The sequence below is a fragment of the Dermacentor variabilis genome, chromosome 6, assembly GCF_050947875.1.
Source record: "Dermacentor variabilis isolate Ectoservices chromosome 6, ASM5094787v1, whole genome shotgun sequence".
NCBI classification, from domain to species: Eukaryota; Metazoa; Arthropoda; class Arachnida; order Ixodida; family Ixodidae; genus Dermacentor; species Dermacentor variabilis.
The window spans coordinates 101115467-101126358 of NC_134573.1; the positions used below are offsets into that span (position 1 = coordinate 101115467).

The window sequence follows — 10892 nt, forward strand, 5'->3', positions numbered from 1 at the left end:
ATGGCTCATCTACACCCTGATTCCGTAATGCCTCCATGACTACTGAGGTTTCGACTGAATCAAACGCTTTCTCGTAATCAATGAAAGCTATATATAAGGGTTGGTTATATTCTGCACATTTCTCTATCACTTGATTGACAGTGTGAATATGGTCTATTGTTGAGTAGCCTTTACGGAATCCTGCCTGGTCCTTTGGTTGACAGAAGTCTAAGGTGTTCCTGATTCTATTTGCGATTACCTTAGTAAATACTTTGTAGGCAACGGACAGTAAGCTGATCGGTCTATAATTTTTCAAGTCCTTGGCGTCCCCTTTCTTATGGATTAGGATTATGTTAGCGTTCTTCCAAGATTCCGGTACGCTCGAGGTTATGAGGCATTGCGTATACAGGGTGGCCAGTTTCTCTAGAACAATCTGACCACCATCCTTCAACAAATCTGCTGTTACCTGATCCTCCCCAGCTGCCTTCCCCCTTTGCATAGCTCCTAAGGCTTTCTTTACTTCTTCTGGCGTTACCTGTGGGATTTCGAATTCCTCTAGGCTATTCTCTCTTCCATTATCGTCGTGGGTGCCACTGGTACTGTATAAATCTCTATAGAACTCCTCAGCCACTTGAACTATCTCATCCATATTGGTAACGATATTGCCGGCTTTGTCTCTTAACGCACACGTCTGATTCTTGCCTATTCCTAGTTTCTTCTTCACTGTTTTTAGGCTTCCTCCGTTCCTGAGAGCCTGTTCAATTCTATCCATATTATAGTTTCTGATGTCCGCTGTCTTACGCTTGTTGATTAACTTAGAAAGTTCTGCCAGTTCTATTCTAGCTGTAGGGTTAGAGGCTTTCATACATTGGCGTTTCTTGATCAGATCTTTCGTCTCCTGCGATAGCTTACTGGTTTCCTGTCTAACGGAGTTACCACCGACTTCTATTGCGCACTCCTTAATGGTTCCCATGAGAGAGTCGTTCATTGCTTCAACACTAAGGTCCTCTTCCTGAGTTAAAGCCGAGTACCTGTTCTGTAGCTTGATCCGGAATTCCTCTAGTTTCCCTCTTACCGCTAACTCATTGATTGGCTTCTTGTGTACCAGTTTCTTCCGTTCCCTCCTCAAGTCTAGGCTAATTCGAGTTCTTACCATTCTATGGTCACTGCAGCGTACCTTGCCGAGCACGTCTACATCTTGTATGATGCCAGGGTTCGCGCAGAGTATGAAGTCGATTTCATTTCTAGTCTCACCATTCGGGCTCCTCCACGTCCACTTTCGACTAACCCGCTTGCGGAAAAAGGTGTTCATTATCCGCATATTATTCTGTTCTGCAAACTCTACTAATAATTCTCCTCTGCTATTCCTAGAGCCTATGCCATATTCCCCCACTGACTTGTCTCCAGCCTGCTTCTTGCCTACCCTGGCATTGAAGTCGCCCATCAGTATAGTGTATTTTGTTTTGACTTTACCCATCGCCGATTCCACGTCTTCATAAAAGCTTTCGACTTCCTGGTCATCATGACTGCATGTAGGGGCATAGACTTGTACCACCTTCAATTTGTACCTCTTATTAAGCTTCACAACAAGACCTGCCACCCTCTCGTTAATGCTATAGAATTCCTGTATGTTACCAGCTATTTCCTTATTAATCAGGAATCCGACTCCTAGTTCTCGTCTCTCTGCTAAGCCCCGGTAACACAGTACATGCCCGCTTTTTAGCACTGTATATGCTTCTTTTGTCCTCCTAACCTCACTGAGCCCTATTATATCCCATTTACTACCCTCTAATTCCTCCAATAACACTGCTAGACTCGCCTCGCTAGATAGCGTTCTAACGTTAAACGTTGCCAGGTTCAGATTCCAATGGCGGCCTGTCCACTTAGAGATAGCGCACTCGTATTGCACCACGCACGCACACCTTTGAGTCCGTAGCGGGCCTCTATTGTTCGTTCAAAAACACAGGAGAAACCACGGCAGCCGATCATACAGCGCTGTCCACATTCCACATTCACTGCAAGTACTTCGTGGACACAGTATTGCACAGACACCACATACTTCGGCGTATTCGCATCCCGCCTTCTTAGTAAGCTTCTCATTGCACGCGCAGGAGGGGGGGGGGGGAGAATACACAGGGGTTGCTACGATAAGCTGTCTGGGCGTCACGGTCGCGCCGACGACAAAAAGACCACAATCCCTAAACCTGCTTTCGAACCGTTTCGGCCGCTTGCCCGAGTGGCCGGCAATAACCGTCTTGCTCGTCGATTTCTATTACTATGACCGTTTTGGCGCCCGTTGATTCGCCGAATCGAATAATGCCGCACCGGGACGATAACACACCATAACACGCACCATAACACCCCCATATATATATATATATATATATATATATATATATATATATATATATATATATATATGTACCACGGTTGAGGCGACGTTTTATTCCAAGAAGGAAAGATGGCGCCGACGCAAAAACGAACACGAGCCGATGATTGACGATGACTTTGTACAGATGAAGATGAAGTCCGCATAAATGCTTACACTAATTTCCCCCGTGGACGGAAGCGGCCAGCCTGCACATTAGACAGTGGAACGGAAATGAAAGGGCTTCAGGCGAGAAACGTGCATGATCTCTGTTCCGCGACAGCGTCGGTCAGTTGGGGCATCAACAGGTGTAACGCGATAGTTCACTGGCGAGGTCCGCTCTATGACTTTGTAGGGGCCAATATATTGAGACTCAAGCTTCTCCCATAAACCGTATGTTCGTGCAGACTTCCATAGGAGCACATCGTCACCAGGGCGTTAGGAGACGACGCGGTGAGAGGTATCATACCTATGTTTGCGATCGTCTTGCCTTGCTTCAGTGTTCATACGGGCGTGACGACGACATTGGTCAAGACGACACACCAACTGGTCGCAAATGAATGGTGAAGCGTTGATGGGGCCAGAGATGGGGTCGTCTTGCCGGCGGCGTCGGCAAAACCGGGAGATATGTCCTCGAAAGCCGCAGCTACAGCAAGTAGGCCTCGACGAACGCCACGCAGAGTAGTAAGGCGGGTTCGGAGCTCGGGCGACTAAAGGGGCCAGTTGATCGTGAACAGGCGCAGGCGGTGTGACTGGAGACGGTGCGGCTGGCATTGCAGCAACCTGGGTGTAAGAAGCCGGTTGTGGGCAAGGAGAAGCGTTGTCATGGTGGGTGTTCTGCAGTGAGGCCAATTCCTCCATAATAATGCCACGCAGGTCAGTAGAAGCAGGTTTGACCTGAGCGCCGCTGCAAGGGGGTGAACCATGCTCTTGCAATCCCTCACGAATTATGGCTCGAATGATAGACCGGAGCTCAATACTCTTTGCCAGGGGTTTGTTGGAAAAGTCCGTTTGCAAGCGGATTGATTGCAGGGCGACGAGGCGCTGACAGACGGCGACGCCGTCCGACATCGTCGAAGGGTTTTCAGTGGCGAGTGCGTTTGCGTTGAAGGCAGTCGATCCCTTACCCTGGAGAAGGTGTTGCATGCGGTCAGTTTCTGGCATGGCACTGTCGACACGGCGGCAAAGCGTGAGGCTGTCCTCATTGTACGATGTATACGACTCGCCATAATGCTGGACGCGCTCCAACAGCCTCTTCTTCGCAACTTCCGAACGAACCGTGGGTGCGCCAAAAATCCGCCGTAGCTGCTCCCTTAAAGACGACCAATCACGGGAGTCTCTCTCGTGATTCAGGAACCCTGTCTTGGTTACTTGAGAGACGTAAAATGGCACGTTGTTCAACCTCGATGTCTCGTTCCAGTTGTTGTACTCGCTGACACGATCGTAGTTGTCGAGCCAGTGTTCAACGTCCTCACCAGGCAAGCCAGAGAGTATTTCAGGATCGCGCCGTGGCTACTCAGTGGCTATGGTGTTAGGCTGCTGAGCACAAGGTCGCGGGATCGAATCCCGGCCACGGCGGCCGCATTTCGATGGGGCCGAAATGCGAAAACACCCTTGTGCTTATATTGAGGAGCACGTTAAAGAACCCCAGGTGGTCGAAATTTCCGGAGTCCTCTACTACGTCGTGCCTCAGAATCAGAAAGTGGTTTTGGCACGTAAAACCCCATAATTTAATTTTTTTTAAGCATTTCAGAATCGCGATACCAGTTGTTGGCAGGACTGGGAGTGGGGGTGGCTGGCACTTGGGCGAACCGAGCTGGTGGACGCTGCGGGCTGGTCTTGCGACATGGCGGCTTCTTGGCGTAAGCGGCGTCCCGAACGCAGCTCCACGACAGATCTTGAGGAGGATTGAGGTCGAAGGGATCTTAAAGTATCTCCACCACTTGAAATACCACGGTCGAGACGATGCTTTATTCCACGAAGCAAAAATGGAGCCGACGAAAAACAAACACTAGCCGATGAATTGATGATAACTTTGTACAGATGAAGTCCGCATAAATCCCTACAATATATATATATATATATATATATTCCGGCATATCGAAGAAAATGTGAGACGCTTGGTCCATAGAGAACCATACGCATACTGCTTGGTATCCTACACCGGCGAGACTTTCCGGAGAGGTTGCGCTCAAGCGAACGCGTTGCAATCTGTCGAGTCCCCATAGTGATGGCGGCGAGCGACCATTGTTTCATTTTCTCGTCTGCTAGCCAGCAAGCGTCCAAAACACTGTCAGGCGAAAATCCACTGGGCCAGAGAAAAAACGAATGCGCACCGAAGTGCGCCACGCGGTGGTCGGGGCAACACGAGAAAACGCATGCGCTCTGACTGGCTCAGGCAGCCCGCGGTAGCATGAACAAGAAAATTGAAGACGCTCAATATGTGCTCGCGAATAAGAGTCAAGATACAAAAATAAATCAGAACGTAGTTACCTTTGCTGGCTTTAGTGTCTTGACATGGATGCCTTGGCGCAGGTGACAAAAATGTTGACATTCGTTTTGTGACATGACGGCACAAATGAACCACCACAACGCAGTGTCTCGTCGGACCTCGCTGCACGCTTTATCAGTTCGTCTGATAGTGCGTTGATTTGGTTTGTCTCGTTGTATGGTCCGATGTACAAATTTAGAAAAGTCAATGCACCTTTGGCGTCAAATGTTGATAACAACATTAAACCCACAAAGTTCTGGCATTGAAAGTCTAAAGCATGACTTTGGAAATGTCGGTGCACCTTTCGCATCAAAAGTTTATGAGAACTTTATATCCATAAAAATTCGGAATTGAAATCTATGCACTCTGTAGATTCCGCGGCCTCAGCGAGATGCCGCGACGAGCCCGCACGCCCTCAGAACTCCCTTGAAACTTTGGGCTCGGACGGGGGCTGCTTGCGTCATGTCGCCCGGTGCATGGGCGTTGCCACGAATTCCAGCCCGCGTTCACAATGTTCGCACTGAAATGTCTTTTCGAGCACGAAAAGAAGACGTTCTAGACATAGCCAGAATGAATTCCGGCGCCGGGGGTTGTTTTGGTCATTAGTGCATGACAGCACGAAAAATTTCGGGGGGGGGGGGGAGGGGCTGAAGCCCCATAATACCCCCCCCCCTGGCTACGCCTCTGGTCCATGCTCGACTTCATCTAAAGGACGCCCGTAGTGAGCGGGCCCAGAACTCTCATTGAGTTTCCTTCGGTGCGTTCCCGGCAGGCGTCACTTAGATCAAGTCAAGCATGGGCTTCAATTTAAGATGCATATCTGAATACGGGGGTAAGTCCCCTAACATTCTAAGATCGGTACCAAAGTGTCCATTTGTCAATGTCTCGTCTCAAAGGGGAGGCCAATAAATAATAATAATAATAATAATAATAATAATAATAATAATAATAATAATAATAATAATAATAATAATAATAATAATAATAATAATAATCGCGTCTGTCTGTCGGTTGCGCGGTCGGTGAACGACTGAAGCGTGTTATAGCCTAAAAGTGCGTTGTCATAGCTTTTCCGAGTGATAGACACGCGATTTAAAACACATTTAAGGAGAGAGGGAGAACAAAAGGGAGAGAAATAAATTTTAATGGCAGAAAGATAGAGAAGTCGGCCTGAGCGAAGTGCCTCTGCGTGCTACTCCGCGCTGGGGAAGGGGTTTGGGGGAGCAACAAAGACAGGTCGTGAAGAGGAAGGAGGATCATGTGAGGAAGTCGACGGTGAAAAGTGCACGGTATGCACTCGCTGTGTAACGCGTACGCTTCGCAATACACACGTCTTCCTGGGCATGGGTGGAGGCTATTGCAGCGTAGCCAGTAGAGTTTGTTTACACCGTGCATTATTTTCGCATCTGTCCCCGCCACTGGCGCAGTTAAATTACCGAGTAGCAGGGCATCAATCACGGGAGGTGCCACGTATATAGACGTGAGATGAACGTCACGTTGTTGTCGCTTGTCTTGAGCGAGTCACAAGACAATTACTTATTTTTAGCTTGCACTGTGCCTAATTGATGAATTCGCCACTATCGTAAACACTGGCGGAGCTTATACTTTAACGCACAATGGAGGCGCTCGCAAAGATATCCATTTGCGTTGCTTCCGACGCAGCCAGAGGCGAGCGTATCCACGGAAACGATTACTATTTGGCCAGAGGTGGGTAAGCGCTATGCCCTATACGATGCTATGGAAAGCCCAAGCATTAAAAGGGGGTGATGACCACTGTGCATGCGGCAAATATAACGCTAATTCTTTTGTCAACGAGTGTTTTGCAATAAGAGCAACAGGGCGTAATAGTGAAGGTGTTTTCCTTATATTTGGCGGGCTTTGACCAGAATCGGGAAAGGAAAAACGAAAACAATGCAGAAGCTATTTCCCCTGTCTCTTACAAGGCCGCGTAATTAAGAAATTACTGTTCATGCTATTGACGTTGCATATTTACGAATTATGTATCTCCTAATTATTTATCCGATTACGAATCATCTAATTCACTCTGTTAGCGAACTAGTTAACCAAGTTATTTCTATAGTAGCCTATTGTGGCTTTCTAGAGACAGCTGTCGACAGTATGGTTGCTAGAGCTGCCGACACATCTTCGCGTCATGCACGCACGAAATTGCATTATCTTTATTTCTTTACCATTGGATGAAGGTATGTGAAATACGCATTATTTGTGCTGTATGCATGAGAGGCGGCCAGTCAAGGAACTAGCAAATATGCACAAACGTAAATCGCACCATCACTGAAAGTTGATGGCTTGGGAGCAGACCGAGTGGCAGGCAGGCGGGGAGAAGAGAGCGAGCAAATGGAAGGCGCCAACGAAATTGCGAACGCGAACGATGCTGTCGAAGCATTTCCGCTGTGCGTGTAAAATAGTGTGACGGGGCTCCACACGACTGGCTGACTGGCGCAAAAGCACACAAAGCGACCTCGCAGAGGCGAAAGGCAATTGTGGTCGTTGAAGATGACTCAGAGTCTCTGCTGCATTCGCTGCAGCCGGAGAAAAATAATTTCACACACACACACACACAGACACACACACACACACACACACACACACACACACACACACACACACACACACACACACACACACACACACACACACACACACACACACACACACACACGCGCGCGCGCGCGCGCACACGCGCGCGCACGCACGCACGCACGCACACACACACACACACACACACACACACACACACACACACACACACACACACACACACACACACACACACACACACGCACACGCACACGCACACACACACACATTTGGTTTCATCCGAACAGAAGACCTCGCTTAAAAGAAAATGATTCACGATACTTGTGGCACCCTATATACTATACGCCACCTGGCATCGAAGCCAAGGAAAGTAGTGAGGAAAATAACTGTCTTCAAGTAATCTGTACAATCAGGTATTATTGACGGTTAAGCTTGCCCTAAACATTATAATTTTACTAAATAAAACGGGAAACGAAACTACGAGAAAATACAACTGTGGGGAGGGGGGCGCCAGCTCTAGTCGAGTCCACATCCTCCGCATGACGCGTGGGATGCGTATAGATGCACACACCTTAGCTGCTCAGCATCCGTACAGCGATCCCACTGTGCACACATCGAGCCCCTTGTTACACAAGATTGCCCTAAGAAGCCTATTTATTGAGTCTTTCTATGCATGTGCCGTCCTCGTCACGGAAGCGAACATTGAAAGGCGCTGGACGATGTCTCAACAACAGCGTAAGGACGTCCTCATCGCGCACGTAAACCTCAGCGCTTCGGCGCACGTCGGCCCTATAGATGCAGCAGATGTGGATGGTGTATAGGAACTGCTAACTGAAGACAAGTAGCGGAACTCATTAGGCGCGCTTCCATCGAAACACCAAGGTTGACTGATTCTTCACGCTTCGAGGACCTTTGTCAGTGTCAAGCCTAACCTGGCCTGACGAGCGAAAGGAACGTGCAGGACGAAGCTTGTTGCGACCTCGTGCAATTCACGCGCACAAAAGTTCCGCACGCGCACACATGCACGCACGCACAATCACGTTTTCAGGCTTTTCCTTATCGCTCTGCCGCATCGCGCTCTCAATGTGCGCAGCGTGCTTACGTCAAATTTTCTTCATCTATATTACTTTTCTTTTAGACCAGGAACGCAAAGGAAGATAATAATTGGTGGCGGCTTCTGTACAGTAGGCTCTCTCCTTGATGATACCACTGCGCGAGTCCATTACACATAACCATAAAACGGCAACTACAAGCCAACAAGCACTCCTTTCAAGGAAAGACACAAAGCTCTTCCCGAGCGTAATCAAGCGTGACATGAATACGCGGAATTAAGTACTCACTTACCTCAATTATTGTATCTCTGCGCCCGTCACGTCTCCAGATGGCTTAAGGCACCAGCGCAAGCGTGGACGGAAAACCAACACACACAGACAAAAATAAAGAACAAGAAAAAAAAAGTACGCTGCACGGGGAACCACAGAGCTGCACGTGAGAGCGCTTAAAGAGCTCACAATCTGGCGCGCCTTTGAAGTCGTCTGCTCTCACCTCAGGCGGCCGCCATGTTGGAATAGACGTCGTCGACTGCGCACGCGTCCCGCCCCGTCTCGCGTCGCTTCCTCATTACGCGCCGTTACGGCGAGGAGGCGGCCCGGAAAAAAAAAAGCGTCGCACAATGGCAGCCACAATAGAGGCGTCGGCGACGTGAAAATAAGGAAATAAAAGCCGGCGGGAGGCGCGAACGATGTTCCCTTTTGGTCCACGTGCAGCAGTCACTCAGCCGGCGACCGAGCTAGTGTCGCCTTGATGACGACGGCTATAGGGAGGGAGGGTCGTCCGCGGAGGCCAATAATATGGAGCCCTCTGCGCGTGCGGGTGTCCTCGGGGCGATACACGAATCGCCGTCTTGTCAGACGGTACTCCGAGCGACATTTAGCGCTCGCAGGGATGGTCTCTGTACAACAACGACAAAATACTTCGCTGCGGAAACTGCAATGGTCGGGGTCTCCGACGAAGTCTGCTTTTAAGTCATTGTGGCGAGGTTGTGGGTGGCATTAGAGCGCTAGCATACAGGAACTTAAAAATACCGATACGGTCCCTGTGCTCTCACGGGTAGTTGATGCCAAGTGAACAGGTCAAGGCAACTTCATTTCCCCAGGATAAACGTTTGCAGGGATATAAGCTGCCCAGAGTGACTCTGCCAAGTATTATTTCGCAACTCTGCGGTGCAGCTCTGCACACACAATGTTTGACTGGTAATGCTAGAGCTTATGACGAAGTTAGAGAATCTAAGACAGTGGTCAGGGCATATGGTATATAGGGTGCCACAAGTATCATGAATCACTTTCTTTTAAGCGAGGTATTATGTTTGGATGAAACCAAATGTATGTATGTATGTATGTATGTATGTATGTATGTATGTATGTATGTATGTATGTATGTATGTATGTATGTATGTATGTATGTATGTATGTATGTATGTATGTATGTATGTATGTATGTATGTATGTATGTATGTATGTATGTATGTATGTATGTATGTATGTACGTATGTATGTATGTATAAGTTGCTAGCAATAACCTGAAGAAGCGTTCAGTGTTTATTTCTTCATTGCACCTAATATTTCAGTTTGCAACGATTCTTTTACAAATTTTCTGATGTACTTACCGCAAATATCTCAGCGCTATTTTTTGAAACACACTGAAGAATATCATTTTCAATTGTTTTCAGCGCGCTATCTCTTCTGCTGCAATTTTTTCTCTGCTCACACGAAATAAAAAGAACTGAGGCGATTTAGCGGTAAATGCGCGAGAAATGCGTCAGCATTACATCGTACCTCTTTGAAGTCCCGGATTCATGGTTTAAACCGCTTTCACCGCATTGTAAAGTGTTGTTCAGGAGCTCACTCGACACACGTCCGGCTTCCTCGAGGAGCGAAGTGAAACTGATGGTGGTCAGGAGCAGACCACCGTTGGTTGCACGACACCACTACCACTACCACCACCACCACCACCACCCCGATCTTCATCATCATCTTCATCATCATCATCATCTGTTTACGTCCATTGCAGCACAAAGGCCTCCCCCAGCGGTCTCCAATAACCCCTGTCGCGCCTAAGCTGATTCCTACTTGCGCCTGTAAAGTTAATATTTCATCGCCCCACCTAATTTTCTGCTATCTTCAACTGCGTTGGCCTTCCTTTGGCCCCCTTTCTGTAACTCTACTGGTCCACCGGTCATGTGACCTACATCCTACATGACCTGCCCAGCTCCATTTTTACAGCGAAGCTGTGAGCCTGTAGTTCGGGATTTTAGGTAGGCTCGTGCTCACCTAAAAACAGTACCGCCACCTAGCGGTCGCGGTCACTCAGAAAGACATCAAACGGCAGCTGAAGAAGGGCTTTATCTTTGAGTTACCGCGTAACAGACTTTTGTTTCCTCGTATATTCGAATTACAACCCGAAGCTATCATGACAGCATGACATGATAGCTTCGGG

General features: G+C 48.3%; 1 protein-coding gene across 1 annotated transcript in view; it reads right to left on the minus strand.

The window, feature by feature from the left end:
- The window catches only part of LOC142584960 (sulfotransferase 1C2-like), a 102994-nt gene extending 94052 nt beyond the window's left edge, over nucleotides 1-8942 (minus strand). The window contains exon 1 of the mRNA XM_075695337.1: nucleotides 8742-8942. The gene's annotated coding sequence lies outside the window, so the exon portion shown is untranslated. The remainder of the gene's footprint in view (nucleotides 1-8741) is intronic.
- Nucleotides 8943-10892: the final 1950 nt, after the last annotated feature.